The sequence below is a fragment of the Aulostomus chinensis genome, chromosome 20, assembly GCF_037954235.1.
Source record: "Aulostomus chinensis isolate RoL2024-O1b breed Wild chromosome 20, RoL_Achi_v1.0, whole genome shotgun sequence".
NCBI lineage: Eukaryota > Metazoa > Chordata > Actinopteri > Syngnathiformes > Aulostomidae > Aulostomus > Aulostomus chinensis.
Genome location: NC_141339.1, coordinates 2,952,807 through 2,967,502, shown reverse-complemented (window position 1 = coordinate 2,967,502; position 14,696 = coordinate 2,952,807). Strand labels below are relative to the sequence as shown.

The window sequence follows — 14,696 nt, the reverse complement described above, 5'->3', positions numbered from 1 at the left end:
TTGTTGTAGAATCTTTTTGTTGCAGGCTTACACACACACACACACACACACACACACACACACACACAAGGAATCGGACTTTTAAGTGTGTGAAGGTAGAAGGGGAACACGGGTTCAAAGAACTTGATAAAGTTTAGTATCCTCTGTTCTAGTGTCTCTGTTTCTGTGCTGGAACGTGACACGTGTCAACTTGATGTCATGTGACCGAGCATTGAACACTCCTGGGACTATTCTCTGCCAGATTGACAATCCAGTTAAGCGTCCACGAGTGTGAGCCGTTAGCGTGATTAGTCACGCTGCTGTGGGGGGAGAGGGACCCCTCGTTGTGTGCGGGCCTCTCCACATAATGAAATGTTTTGCTGCAGCAGCCAAACTAATATCCTTTAAAATGTTGACGTGGCGGGAGCCACGTGCCTCCTGATCATCTCGCATGAATCAGCAGACTTGCGGCGTAAACTCATCGAGTCATGAAGCAGCTCGGCGTGCCAGAGGTGGGGAAGTGGCTCGAAACATCTCAGGTATTCAGTTGTTGTGCTGAGCCACTATCCACTCAGGAGCCCGTAATAACAGACTTCTTTAAAGACTCTCTCTCTCTCTCTCTCTCTCTCTCTCTCTCTCTCTCTCTCTCTCTCTCTCTCTTCTGGCAGATATCTATTAAAAGCTGTTGCTGACGTCAAAAGTGTCCGCCATCTTTGAGGAGAGCTGCACCGCTTAGCCCTCATTGAAGAAGAAGTGAGGACGCGCAGTGCCTTTGCAGCATCGCAGTCACGTACAGACACAGGCTGGTGTCGCGGAGCTGTGAGATACGCAGATATTTAACTCCCTTCCTGACTGCGGGGCAACGACACCAGGCTCAGGTAAGCTCCCTCACACTGCTGCTCCGTCTCTACTTTATTATTCTTCCGCTGGATGGTTTTGTTTTTTGGTTGTTTTGTTTTTTGCGCATTGAAGCCGCAGATGTTGCCCGTGAATCGTGGACGTGTGTTGACGGTGTGTCCCTCAGTCCCCGCGTGATTAGCGCTGATGTCCACTGTGCATTTCGTCTTGTTTTGGGTAATTCGAGCCGGTGTTGGCCGGAGGAAGGGAGGAGAGAAAGCGATGCGTGACCTGCCGGGTGCTGAATCTCCACCGCGCAGTGGCAGCTGAGAGGAGGGATGCGCTGCGCTATAATGCGTCTGTTCGTTGTGGGCGTTTTCAGGGTTTCAGCACCTTGGACAGCGACGGCAGCGCAACGCAGCTGGAACCATGTGTCCAAACACCGCATGCGGTTATTCTGAGCCACGCACCAGACATTTTAGGAGGCGGTGTTTCTCCTGTAAATCCGCGTCGTGGCTGACTGAGCGTCTCCCAGGCGGCAGGGACACCGCTGGTGTCGCAGCGACGCGGTGAATCATGAATCAATGCGTCGCAGTCGCCAGACACAAACAACAGCCGCGGCTGCTGCGGTGGATGTGGCGTGAAAATGTGATGGACTTGTAAACTGCGCCATGGTGAAGTTGGTGAGAGGAGGGCAGCCGATATAAACAGGAGGGGGGAGGGGGGAGGGTAGGAGCAGCTCCCTCCACCTTGCAATATCTCTGCATCACGAATGGAGAAATAACAGCAGCATGGTGGCAGCCTGGAAATGTCATTTACAGCGGTTTCAGGCGAGGAGAGGTGAAGCAGAACCGCCCTGTGAATCCCGCACTATGACACCCGACCCCCCCAACACCACCCAACACCACGCCGTGTAGCGAACCGATGCTCCCGAGTCACGCAGGGCTGAGACACAGAGGGGACTCGTGACCGGGGAAAGAGCAGGTGTGTCAGATAGAATAAGAGTGTGTTTGGAGTGACTTAAAGCGGTGGACCGCCGCCGCCTGGATGGTCCCTGGGATGAGTGTCATATCTGTATCTCATGGTTGGTGGTGGTCCTGCCACAGATTAAAGCCCACAAAAGCTCAGCGAAGTCCCCGAGGATGCGCTGGTTGCCATGACGGCTATACCATATCACATCATGCAGCTTTCCCTGAGCTGCAGGGAGGGAGGGAGGCAGAGAGGAGCTGGGGGGCTGTAGGAGGGGGCGGGGTGGGGGTATCAGGCCTGCCTGCCACACACTGTGAGGGGGCTGCTCTCTGAATAACTGGTGACTCACAACACCATCACCATGCGTTGATTGTTTCTCAGAAACACGCTGCTAGTTGTACACTGGGCTCATTGTCCTGTTCTGACATGGAGCCAAAGGCTGGACGTGATGGATGCTGGCTGGCTGCGCAGTGGTGCAGGCTGCATGTGTTCTCTCCATCCAGCAGCACCTCTTCTCCTCCGAGCAGAGACACCAGAGCAGACATGTCAGGTTTTATGGTTTGATGTTGGAAAAGGGAGAGAGTTATTCTGCAGACTTCTAATGACCTCTCCATTGTTGAAAACAATTGAAAAGAAGAACAATCCAAACACACGCAGTGAGACCAGCTGCATTACCTCGAAAAAAGCAGCACATGTGGGTCTCCAGCGAAGATGCTAACGCTGGTCGAGGTGCAGAACAAACAAGGGCATGGCAAAGCCCCTGGAGCAGAGAGCCAGACCAGGGCCCGCTGGCTCTTAGTGCTCAGGCTGACAACTGAAAACACAACAACTGCAGTTGTTTCTTCCTGTCTCAGACGCGGCACCACAATCGCTGTCATGAATACGGCGCTTGTTTTGATGCTTTCGCATGAGCCAGTTTGGCAGTTCTGAGTTCGAGACAGAGAAGATAAAAGGCTTTCTCAGAGGTTGGTTTCAGCAGGCTTCATACAGATCAGCGCATTATATAAATTGCGGGTCAAACATTAAACAGGCATTTTAAATGCAGGCAATAACAGGAACAGACACATTTTCTCGTGAGAGAAATGCTGACAGCGTTCATGGGGAGAGTCCACTTCATCATCTGTTGCTGTCACCCGTCCACAATGAGACATTTGACGAGCTAGCACCTGTAGCTGCGTACCTCCAATTAACTTAGCAGCTCCCAGAAGTCTCTAACGCTCGCAACTTAGAGGACATGACTCATTTGTTTCAAAATCCAAAGTGTATAAACGACACAATGTGACTTTGACGGGGGTTTGTAAACTGTTAAACAGTAAAATAACAACGCCACACTTTCACCTGGGTCGGCAGTTTAGCTCCATTACCCCCCCCCCACCCCCCCGCTCACAGGTATGAAGTATTTCAAAAGATGTTTTCCTGAAAAACAGACAGGAGAGAACATCTCAGTCTTCAGAATTTAAGAGCATAAAATTTGCACATTTGCAAAAATGTCAAGTCATGTTAAAAGACAGAGTTGAGCGTCGTTTTGTGTCCGGTCAGCTCTCTCGGGACGACCTCTCACTCACTCACACACACTCTGCATGTAAACAAAAACAGAGGAACAAAATGGCCGCCCACGAGGCCTCAAAGCAGCAGCCGTATGTACTTGCATGTTATTCAAAGAAAACAAAGACATAATTACAGATCCTTGTTCAGATTTGTTTCTCTCTCTCTTTTTTTTTAACATTTAAAACCAGTCAGGGTGAAATAATTCTCCCGTGTCATCACGTTTCTGGTTTGTGGGGTTTTAACAGAGGCAAAAGCGGCCTCTCTAAAGTGAATCTTACTTGTATTTCCTCGGTCGTAACTGCAGGTGATTAGACAGTCGGCCCGAGCTCCGCTGTGCTTCTGGAGCATCCCTGCAAAGGAACATTTTTTTAAAAACCTTTTGAATTCGTACCTTAAAACGTCCTTTACTGCCAGATATCGGCGAGGCACATGCTGCCATCATTCTGCCGTCTGCCGTGTCCTGCCTGAATCTCTGGCTGCATTATATTGTTATTTCTTTAACTGATGAAAGAGAAATCAATTCAAGCCAGAGGGAACAAGACGGAGGAGAAAAAAGGCAACAGAGAAAGTGCCAAAGATTGGGTTTTGTGTGTTGGTGCTGCCAATGCTGGTGTGCCACATTGACCTTAAGCCTCTAACATCCTTTCCACCTCGCACACAGACCTGGTGAGGATTGTGCTGTGAATCATGGCCACAAAACATAACCTTCCATTTCCAGAAGAAAGGCATGTATAGACACGTTATCCCTGCATCAGCGGAGCATAAAGTCCCCGATTAATCTGCTTGAATCACCATGAATACGCCCTATATGTTGTAGATTACATGACATTGTGTGCTCAGGTGGTTGGGGGTGGGGGTGGGGGCTGAGGGCATGTCAGTCCTCTACAAACATAACGCTGCGTGAAGAGAGGAGGTGGTCTCATTCAAGGATCAGGAGTCCTGGTGGTTGCTGGCGGCGATAGTGTTGCTGGAGGTCTGTCAGTTGGCTAATTTATGGTGCTGCAGTGCAGCTGACGGAGGTTGTCGGTGCAGTTTGGCCTCCGCAATGCTTTTACATAAAGCTGAAGAGGAGAATGGCCGGTGTTGACGGGACATGGAGAGGCCGTTTGGTGTGAAGTGAGTTACGCCACAGTTGGGGCTCATTATACACGTGATGTCACTGCAGAACGAGGACTGCGAGTGCGATGGCATGCAGGTTATCTGTCGCTGACGCCATGACGTGTTTGACTGCTTTCATCCTTCGTTACGTGCTGCCTTCACCATCATCTGGAATGCTCTCATCAGTGGGATTCTCATCTCTTCTCTGAAGCTCCTCAATCTTTTTGAGCTTTAATGTTTAGAGAAAACGCCATCGTTTTACAAGAGTTGACTTCTCAAATGCGAATGTTTGCTGTTTTTCTTGCTATTTCTTAAAACTGTGAATGGGTCTGTTTGGACCCACGATGTCACCTTGTGATATCTTATAGGGCAAAGTGATACGGAAAGTTAGTTGAAAGGCAAGATTGCTTTGACACACATTCAGACGTGATGCATGTTGATTGAATTGATCCCACATTTATTTCAGTGGCCTGCGGTGGCCGGGACGGACGAGGGAGGCAGCAGAGGGGCCATTTGATGTTTTTATGATGAGTGTATTCTGTCAGTATCAAGTATTCTGTATATCTCGTCCCTCCGGTGCACCTAATTGCTTTTTAATGTCTTTGTTTTAGAACTTCTCAAATATTTAACAGGCTCTTTGATGACACACTGAAGTGGCCAGGCTACTGACATATTTTCAAGTACAGAATGAATCCAGCTGGGCTCTGAAATAAATCTCTGATGTTTGTTTTGTTTTTGTTTTCTTCCCGGAGTTTCCGGTTGGAAATGTGCTAGAATCCTGCGTCATAATCCCCAAGCGCCCCACACCTTAGAGCTGCGACCAAAAGCGTAATGAAAGACGTCAATATTGATCAGGGCATGGCGGCTCCATGATTACTGCGGCGTCGCTGAAACATCAAGAGTTCTGTCCAGTAATCTGCGACAGGCTTGATTCCCTCCTGCCTGGGCCTCCATCAAACACGCAGTTTTGAAAGAGACGTCTGCTGCGTTTTCAACCAGACCGCCTTCGCCCCCCCCCCCCCCCTCGTGTTTATGAGGTGCTTTTAATCTTTGAATTCAAAGAAAGGTGTAGAGGAATTCCTCGGGTGATGGTTGGTCGTATATTCCTCTGTGTGAATGGAGCGACACTTTTTTTTCCTACCAGCTTTACAGCCAGAACGCCCCCCCCCCCCCCCCCCATCATGTTTGGCTTGTCAAGTGTCATCTCTTTACGATCCTCTATAATAGAACACAGTAATAAATGTGGGCCGGCTGCTCCTGTCGGTGGGTAAATGATGCTGCCGGAGAGGCCACGGAGGTGACTGCGAGCACGCGGCTGAAGGGCGTTGGCGATGCTCATGTTTGGGGTTATATGATGCGCATACACAACGAGGCCTTGATGTAGCCTTGATTTACTCACAGTCGCTGCTCCTCTCATCTTCCTGCAGTATCTCAAACAAACACCTTCATCTGTTGTCCCTCCTCTTCTCTCCGGCCGGCTGATAAGAAGCCATGCAGCTCCGCCACAGTGAGGAGGGGGGATGGGGACGGACTTTAAATCATCAGGCTCGCCCTCGTGCTCAGACTATCTGCTCTCTATTAACAAATGCAGCCGCAATGTCACCTTCAACATGCCACAAATAGGATGATGACATAGTTTCCATGTTGGGATAATGGATGAAGTGCTTTACATTCGCTGGGCTTGGCTGACCGTATGTACTGGACGATGGTAGAAATCAGTCGGTAGACATTGGGCGATTCATACCGATAAGTATCCAGGAGGGTCCGGTCGAGGGCAACTGAGAGGTTTCGCCTCTCTTCCAAAAGAACAAATGTAACCTTTCTGGATTGGAACCACAGGAACCACAGGAACAACATCAATGTAAACCAGTCAGGATCTTTTTTATGCACTGTTAAAATGTCTTGCCCCTGGTTTCTGATGACACCACTTTTGAAAGTCAGCTGGTGGCTTCTGGTACCAAGTCCCATTTAGACCACCACTAACTCCACTGCCACATCATAAAACATTACTCTCCACCAGTCAAAGCCATTTCAAGAGGTCAATGAAGAACAATAAAATCCGTTGCTGCGTTGTTAAACCCGTGATCTTTTTGTGTCCACCAGGGAAGCAGAATTGAACCATGAAAAAACCCAAACCATTCAACACACAACCCAATGAGCTGTTATTTCTTGGTTCCACAAGGAAACAAAAGTTATCTTAAACTGTGAGGAAGTGGTGTGTGTGGGCAGGTCAGGTCGGTCCTCGCTGAGAGAGTAGACAGAAGAGAGCAGGCACTGGCAAAATGGCGAGCATAAATAACAACAAAACTCAGCGGCAGCCATGTTTATTAATGTTTCCTCATTTCATTTATTCACTTCTGCTGAGTGTTGGCTTCTGCTCAGTTTAAGAGAACGTTTTCTTCTGTTTTCCTTTTGCAAATTTAAATTTCCAGAAAAAAAGGGCCGCAGGCATTGATTGGTTGGGTTTTAATTAGGTGTTGACTCGTGTTTGTGTTTCCATCGTGGCGTCTTCACTCACCCAGCAGTTCTGTTTTATGACGATCACAGCACATTGTTAGGTTGGATAGATTAGATAGAACTTTATTGATCCATAGGCAGAGCCCTCAGGAAATTCAAGCTGCAGTAGCAGCACAGACACAGAGTAAGAAACCCCCGAGAAATACAAGAAGTAATGCAAGAGTCGTGCAATACCGTCAAAAAAATCTAGCTGTCAACTAAAGCTGTATGACTTGGTCTTCAAGCGCTGTTCTACATCACTTACGCTGGTTGGACTGCTTCATCATCTCCTCCATGTTCTGGAATCCTCACACACGCCACCACAAAACCTCAGTGATGAAACCTCACATTTCAGGGAAGTGTATGCTAACGTAAGGGTGATATTTCTAGACGGTGTCTGACCACGAAACACCGCATGTGTTCCTGATTCAAGGATGCAGTTTGCATGATGGGTGATGGGATTTGGCGCCGCTTGGTCTTTGATGTGTGTCGAACCAACTCAACTGGTTCCTTCTGATGCAAAGGCTCTTCTCTTTAGCCCCTCATACATGACGTCTGACCTTGTCCATAGGGACGCCAGCCACCCTCCCGAGGAGGACACATTTTAGCTGTACTTGCAGCCTCCTTTTCTCAGGTATGAAACACATTTTATGACCGTAGGTGAGCGTAGGAAAGCAGTCTGGTCAACAGATGGAAAGCTTTACCTTCTGGTTCATCTCTCTTTTCGTAACAACAGTGCAGGAGAGTGAAGCAAGAACCGATTTTTCGGCCCATCTCAAACTCCACAAGACCCTGAGATACATGAACTCTTTCACTTGGGGTAAGAAATCGTTCCTAGCTTGAAGCGGACAATCATCAGGTTTCCTGCGGGGAACCATGGCCACAGAGTGTGAGATGCTGATCCTCGTGCTGGCCGCTTCACACTCTGCTGCTCACTGATCCAGAGACACCTGAACGATGATGCCATCAGTGCCACATCATCCGCAAAAAAGCAGCAATGCAAACTTCAGCCCACAGACCTGTGGCTCGCAACCACGCCTCCAAATCCTGCCCATGAAAATCGAAACTGGATAAGTGACGACGCCCAGTCCTGGCAGAGGACAACTCCCACCAGAAACCAGTCCAACTTACTGCCGAGGCCGCACAGAGGTCTCGCTTCCTGCAGCACCTCCCACAGTGAGGAAACTGATCATAAGGCTTCCTCCTCCACAAAACACACGTAGAGTAGATGGGCGCACTTCTGTCATACATGTCAGTGTTTAGTGAGCCAGACAAATAGATCCCCTCATGTTTGAGAGGCAGGAACCAATGAGATTTATTTTCCGATAACCTCTGATTATAAAAGTATTCTTTCCTTAAAACCTGGATTTTATCTGACAGGAGTTGTTCTCACCGTCGCAACAAGGCCAAAAAGCTCCACCTTCACTGTCACAGCGAGGCCATGATACAGGCGTTTTCCCTCCAGCTCAAGCAGGAGCGTAATCCTCCACTTATGATCCTCCTTAGCCCCGTGTGTGTGATGTGGACGCTTACAGAGGGACCAGATGAATAAGTGATGGGGTCCTGGACATCTCGGGTTAATAATGCATGCCATTCTTTCTAGAGTGGGCCATTGGGATGTTGCTGCAGCACTTAACGAAGGCTCCGCTGTGGAGTCAGAGCTCCAGCTGAAGTGAAACTTGGGTGTGTTGTGTAATGTTGCATCATCGTCATCGTTCAGGGTCCCTGTGGTTCCTGAAAGGATTGTTTTGACGCCATTGTCACGGGGATCGTGTGTTGAAACCACACCTCTGTGTGGATGCAGTTTTATTTTCATTCCAGTGAGCCCCAAAAAAAGAATTTACGTTTTCATGACGTATTTAGTCAAAAGAATAATTAATTTTATTCATGTTTTCAAAGGTAATTCACATCGATCTCATTTGATGGCGTGATAATCACGCGAGAGTATCACACTCGTAGTCATGTGACCTTTACCTTCAGTGTTACTGCAGTGGAGAATTTAAATCAGAGAAAAGCAGGAGAGACACCGCTGTTTGACCTTGAAAAACATTTGGTGTGACAACATACATGGAATGATGTCTGAAACTGAAGCAAAAAAGCAAACAAAATGGCAGCCAACACACACACACACACAGACACACAATGTGCATGGAACAGGGAAAAACATCTATTGTTCTGTTTGCCAAGAGCAACAGCAGAGCGTCAGCTTTGTCTCATGGCAGTATGCCATCATATCTCAACATGTCTAAGAGAAACACAACACACGCAACAGTCTGGGTTTTGTGTGTCTTTTAATAGCACATAAACATTCTGTCTCACATTTGTGGACACAGTTTCTGTTTTTGATTTTCTGAGTGAAAATGACTCGTACTTTGTGTCGCTAATATACTGTGATGGTATGTTAGGGTCTAAATGTAAAACTCAGTCAAAATCTCTTGATAATTCCAGTCTCCAGGAAAGTGTTGCGATACAAATGAATGTTGTTGTTTTTTTTTACCTGTCAGTCAGTGACAGCACTGCTTCAGGTTGTGGTGAAGCTCAGTGCTGCATTTACTGGTAGTTGTCTTCTTACAGGATCTGAAAAACGTGACATTCTTGGTTCAATTTTCTTTCTTACCCTTAAGCTCAACAAGTAATGCAGCCTTCTGTGAATGACAACCCTTGGGTACCCCCATGTTAAGGAGGCGGGGTACCCCAGAGTTCTTTCTTTGGCCCGCTCTGATTCCTGTCCGTAGCCGTTTTCTGTCCCATGCTGGTGACTCATAGTTGGACCTAAGAATGTGAACAACAGAGGATTTAACCCGTCTGTCCTATGAAAAAAAAACTATATTTGTCATCTGAAAAAGGGAATTGTTGTTGCTTAATTACTGAAAAGCTGAATTCAGTCAATTCTGCTCTTATCGATCCTGCTGGCGGGTACGACAACACGTCAGGGCCTGAGCACAGATGACAAGTTGCTATTTTAGTTTCTGGCTTTTAGTCCGAATAAGGCTTTCAAAGCCAGCTCTGAAAAACATGATAATATCAACAAAATAATTACGCACTGACACCTTTATTTTCAGGGCGAAATCTCGGTAGTGGAAATGATTTTCACAGGCAACGGCTCTCAGACAAAATAAAAGCATTTGAACATCTCTGGAGAGGTTCCAAAATCAGCTCAGTCAGATATCCAGGCTGAAATATGTGAGTCGATTCCTTCCCAGCTCGGCTGTTGTCTCTTAATCTAATTGTCAGTTTACATAAATTAGAACTTGCTCAATATAAAGCAGCAAAGTCATCATCGAAACCCAAAAGAGTGTCTCTTACTACGCTCCTGGAAATATCCAGTCAGTGGTAAGGTTAATTTTTTTTGAGGCTGTACGTCAGAACTTCTAATGCACGTTTTAGCCACACCACGAGTCTGCTTGCATCCCCAGAGTCGAGGTTGGGGGGCCACTCCTTGTTGGGTGCGATCTCCTCTCTCCCTTCCTCAAGGGACAACCCCCCTGTGGAGATCAGACTTTTAACATTATATATTTATAAGTGTACTTTTGCTGGGTTTGTGGTCTGATAGCCTGTTTTAAAAACCTGTTTTAAAAGCATTCCCTTACTTCCATTTATATTGATTGCTGACATTGTTTATCTTTATTTTCCTTGTACTGCATCTTGCTTTAATATTTCATTCTGAAGGTGGAATATCTCTTTGAAGAGGCCTGTATTGATTTTATTTACCTTTTCTTGTGTTGTAAAGCGTTTGTAACAGAAAAGGAGGGAGGGGAGGTTGAGGCTGGCTGTCTTTTGCAGGTACAACATGATTGGACAGGTTATGAAATATCCCCGAGCAGTGTGGTGGCGGAAGATGGAATTAAGGGTATCCTGACATGTTTTGTTACTGTTCCCATGGTGATCATATTGTAGAGTCGCTCCTGAAGTAGTAAACACAATGATGGATGAAAGGACAGCGAGCCGGATAAATGGATGTTCCATTAAAGATTCATGGAAGCTGTTTCCTGCTGCAGAAACCGTAGTGCGGTGCTTAAATCCAGGTATTATTGCTCAGCCAATTATTCAAAATCCCGCTGATGAATGTACAGTTTCAGCCTCTCTCCAGTAATTGCCTTAAAGCGTGTGATAACTGCCACACCACTCATATATCACATTTTACAGAAGCTTTTCTAGTGTCATAAATTAGATCACGCTGCTAATCAGCAAACCACACTGACACAGTCCTTGGGGCAGCTTGGGTGTAATAAAGTGCAAGTGTGTATGCGCACACTCGCACATCCATACTCTGACAGGTTTGTGTGTTTGCCGCACTGTGCTACTGCCTGGTTGTGTGATTTTAATAACTGTGAGCATGTTTCCTTCCCTTTGAGCTCTCAGGTGCTGTTCTTTATTGCCTCCCTGTTGACTGACGGTCAAAAGGTCACTCTAGATACCATAAATGTCAGCATCGGTGTGATGTGACGCCGGTAGACAACTCAGGGGCGAGGGAGTGTGTCAGCACATGTGTGGGTGTGAGTCAACACACGCTGGCAGACACACAAAGATGGAAATTAACAAAGGTGAACAATATGATAGTTGTTGATTCTACAAATTTCCCCTCCATGCTGTTTGTTTTAATTTGTGTGTGTGTGTGTGTGCGTGCGCGCGTGTACTAAAAATAGAGCAAGGGCACTTTGAGCCACCCATGAGGCAGATGTTTAGCAGAAATAGAGCAGATACTCGGTGGTAATTGGGTAAAACTGTGCGTCTGTAGCTTTCCAAGAGCGTTCTACAAAACACAATTAGAAGTCGCCTGAAAAATCACTGGGTGATTTCTCGTGTCTGAGTTTCTCACCTACCACCTTCCAGAATAAAGCATCCAGAGGCTCATTTTGTACCCCACAACACTGCCACCTCCAAACTCCTTCCTGTGATTAATTAGAAATGTGTGTGTCTCCCAGATGCTCGTGCCAAGTCAGCATTTAATCAGATGGGAATCTCTAGACACACTCTTGTCCTTTGGGAGGGAACATTTAATGGACGACTGCAGCCGGGAACTCAAAGGTCATCTGTTTGATCCTTGTGCTGCAGTTCCTCTGCCGCCTCCACCTGCCCCATCGCTGGCGTCGCAGCTCTGCATTGATGCGTCACCACATGGTTGTTCATTTTTACATGATGGAATCAAAGGCAATCAACACAACACGGGTAGCCTGGAAAACAAAGTCAACATTAGTAAAACCTTTGCAATTACTACCTCTGTTCTTATTGATCAGCTAATGTGGATGAACTCAAATGTCCTTTTTAATTTTAATTGATCTTCTGGCAATCCATACTGTCGACCACAGGGGAGGGTGAACGCTGGTGGGTAGAGCGCAGGACGCCCTATCCTATCAGAAAACTAAGAACTAGAGAACGTGATGACGAAGATCCATGAAAACGAACGTCTTGTAATTTTCAGTGGAGGCTGATCCTTTGCAGATCCTCAGCTGAGGACAGACACCAGCTTAAGAAAGCAACATCCTCGGTTATATTCAGGATTTTATCCTGCGCACATGGAGGTGAACATCACCTACAGCTGGTTTGCTTTGTGCTGCTGGAGGGGAGGTGGCGATTATCCCGCTTGACCATCCTGTAGTGAAGGTAGGGTGCTAGCCTCTCCCTGGTCTGGAATCCCGTCCAAATCCGCAGTGCCAAACGGGCTCACCGACTACAACACCCAAGAGCTGTCGTTCCAGCTGGTGACAGCACCAGATTATTGACTCAGTAAACATTGTGCTATAATGAGGGCTTGAAACAAGATAATCAGGCGTGTGAGAAAGTTGTTTACAGAGTTAATAAATCAGGTGAGAAGTAGAAGCAGGGGAATATTCTCAGATTTCTATTTAATCAGCGTTAGTGTTGCTGCCCCTGAAATTCCCCCCTGCTGGCCTGTAGAAGGAATGTCAGTCCAAGCTACTTCCACACTGGCTTGTGTGTGATCGCTGCCAAAGCAACGCCGGGGGCGTCAGGTGGGAGGTTTTCACAGCACCACCTGCAGGCACACGGGTGACACCTGCCTGAAGGCTCTCAGCTGGAGACAGGAGACAATATAAAATAGCAATTTATGGTTGACCCTGTGAAAAAAAGCCATCGGAACCCAAACCTGCATTTCTTCGCCGAGCCCGATTTGAAAATTTGTTGGTAAATTAAATCTGGAAGCTTTATCGGGTGAAACCCGTTAGCTGATCATTCGACTCGCATGAATGTTTGGAATCGGCAAAGGCTGGATCTCAAACCAGGAATCCCTTTGCATTTAATACACATTTACAGGTTGGGTACTGAATGAGCATGAGTCAGTGACGGCCAGTCAGTGCTAATTTGTGGCTAGCTCTGGAGAGAGAGAATCAGAGTTGAGCAAATCCAAGATTTTCTTCGTTGAAAGCTCTGCATTGGCTCAAATAATATGGTAGAAAATCCCTCCTATTCCTTTGTCCACATCAGCATGTGTGAATGTGAATAAATATCCTGAAATCCTTGCTAGAACATGCGCTAATCGGTCAGCACCAATCATGAGACTCAAGTTAAAAGCTAACTTTAAGCTCAGTTTCATGGTTTGGTAGCTACGACAAGTGAATATGCCAGTGTTAATCCCCAGATTAAGACAGCTACACAAAGCCACGGTTGATCTCTGAGCTGAATGTCGTGTGTTTCTCACCCAGCTCGCCTTCTTGGCCTTTCTGCCTGTGCAGCAGTTTAAAGTAATGATCATAAATTCACAACCCCAAACATGCTCGCTGATTAATGCATCAATTATACAAGCGTGCTATTACATAAAGCCGGCCCCACCACTCTTTCACAGTCTTGAGCAAACCTGATGATGAACTCGTTGCGGTGGCAAAGCGGGCGGTGCTGAGCGCAGCTACAATGCTAAATGTGAAGCTTGTAATTGAGATGTAAAGTAAAAGGTCAGCGTAGCCTGTAAAACTTAATTGCCTGAATTTGCTTATGTAACTAAGCAGGGGGTGATTCCCTCCCTCTCTCCCTCTCTGTCTCCCTTCAGAAAGTGGCTCTGAAGTATGTTTTGAATCAGACTCGATTAAGTGCTGCGTTGCACGGCCTGTTTTGAGGTTTACGTAAGCCAGCATAGTTGCCGCTGTTATGAAGCGATGCAGAGGGGTGGGAGGGGGAGGGACGGCGAGGACGAGGAAGGGAAGAATTGCACGAGCATGCCAGTTATGTGAGTACAAAGGAGTCCGACCACTCTGAGTTAATCATCTGGTTTTAATGGTTCAGACTCGGCTGTGCTGTCACATCACTGTGGCAGTAAAAACGGCTCCATATCCTGCGTGTGTGGAGAGCGTATGTTGCTGTGAGCACACGTGGGAGGAGGCAGAACATCAACCGCCGCTCTGCCCGCCGCTAGGATGAAACATGTCCAGCCGCTGCTTTGCGGTAGATTTTTATCATCTATGATTGCCAAGAATAAGGAGTTTATTTCATCATTTCAGTCACCACTTTGATGTATTCTTCAAGTTCAGGCAGGTGACAGTTTACAGGAAATAACTTTCATAAATAAGTACATGACCGATGCAGAAGCTTCCGTACAGAACCGGGACCGTGATGTAATCACAGAGGTCAATGATATGCTGTGACCTCAGAAGAAACCAGGCCTTGACCCAGCAGAACACCTGTTGAAGTTTTCAGATGGACTCCTCCATGAGGACAGTGTCAAATCCTCCAGAGTAATGTGGTGGACAGACACGGATCAAGTGTGTCAGCCACCGACCAGTGGGAGGCGGTGGGAGGGACGTGATGACCTTAAGCTC

At 47.0% G+C, this 14,696-nt stretch overlaps 1 protein-coding gene across 1 annotated transcript in view; it reads left to right on the top strand.

The window, feature by feature from the left end:
• The first annotated feature begins 671 nt into the window (after positions 1–671).
• snap25a (synaptosome associated protein 25a) overlaps positions 672–14,696 on the top strand; it is a 30,401-nt gene continuing 16,376 nt past the window's right edge. Inside the window, exon 1 of the mRNA XM_086188758.1 lies at positions 672–857. The gene's annotated coding sequence lies outside the window, so the exon portion shown is untranslated. The remainder of the gene's footprint in view (positions 858–14,696) is intronic.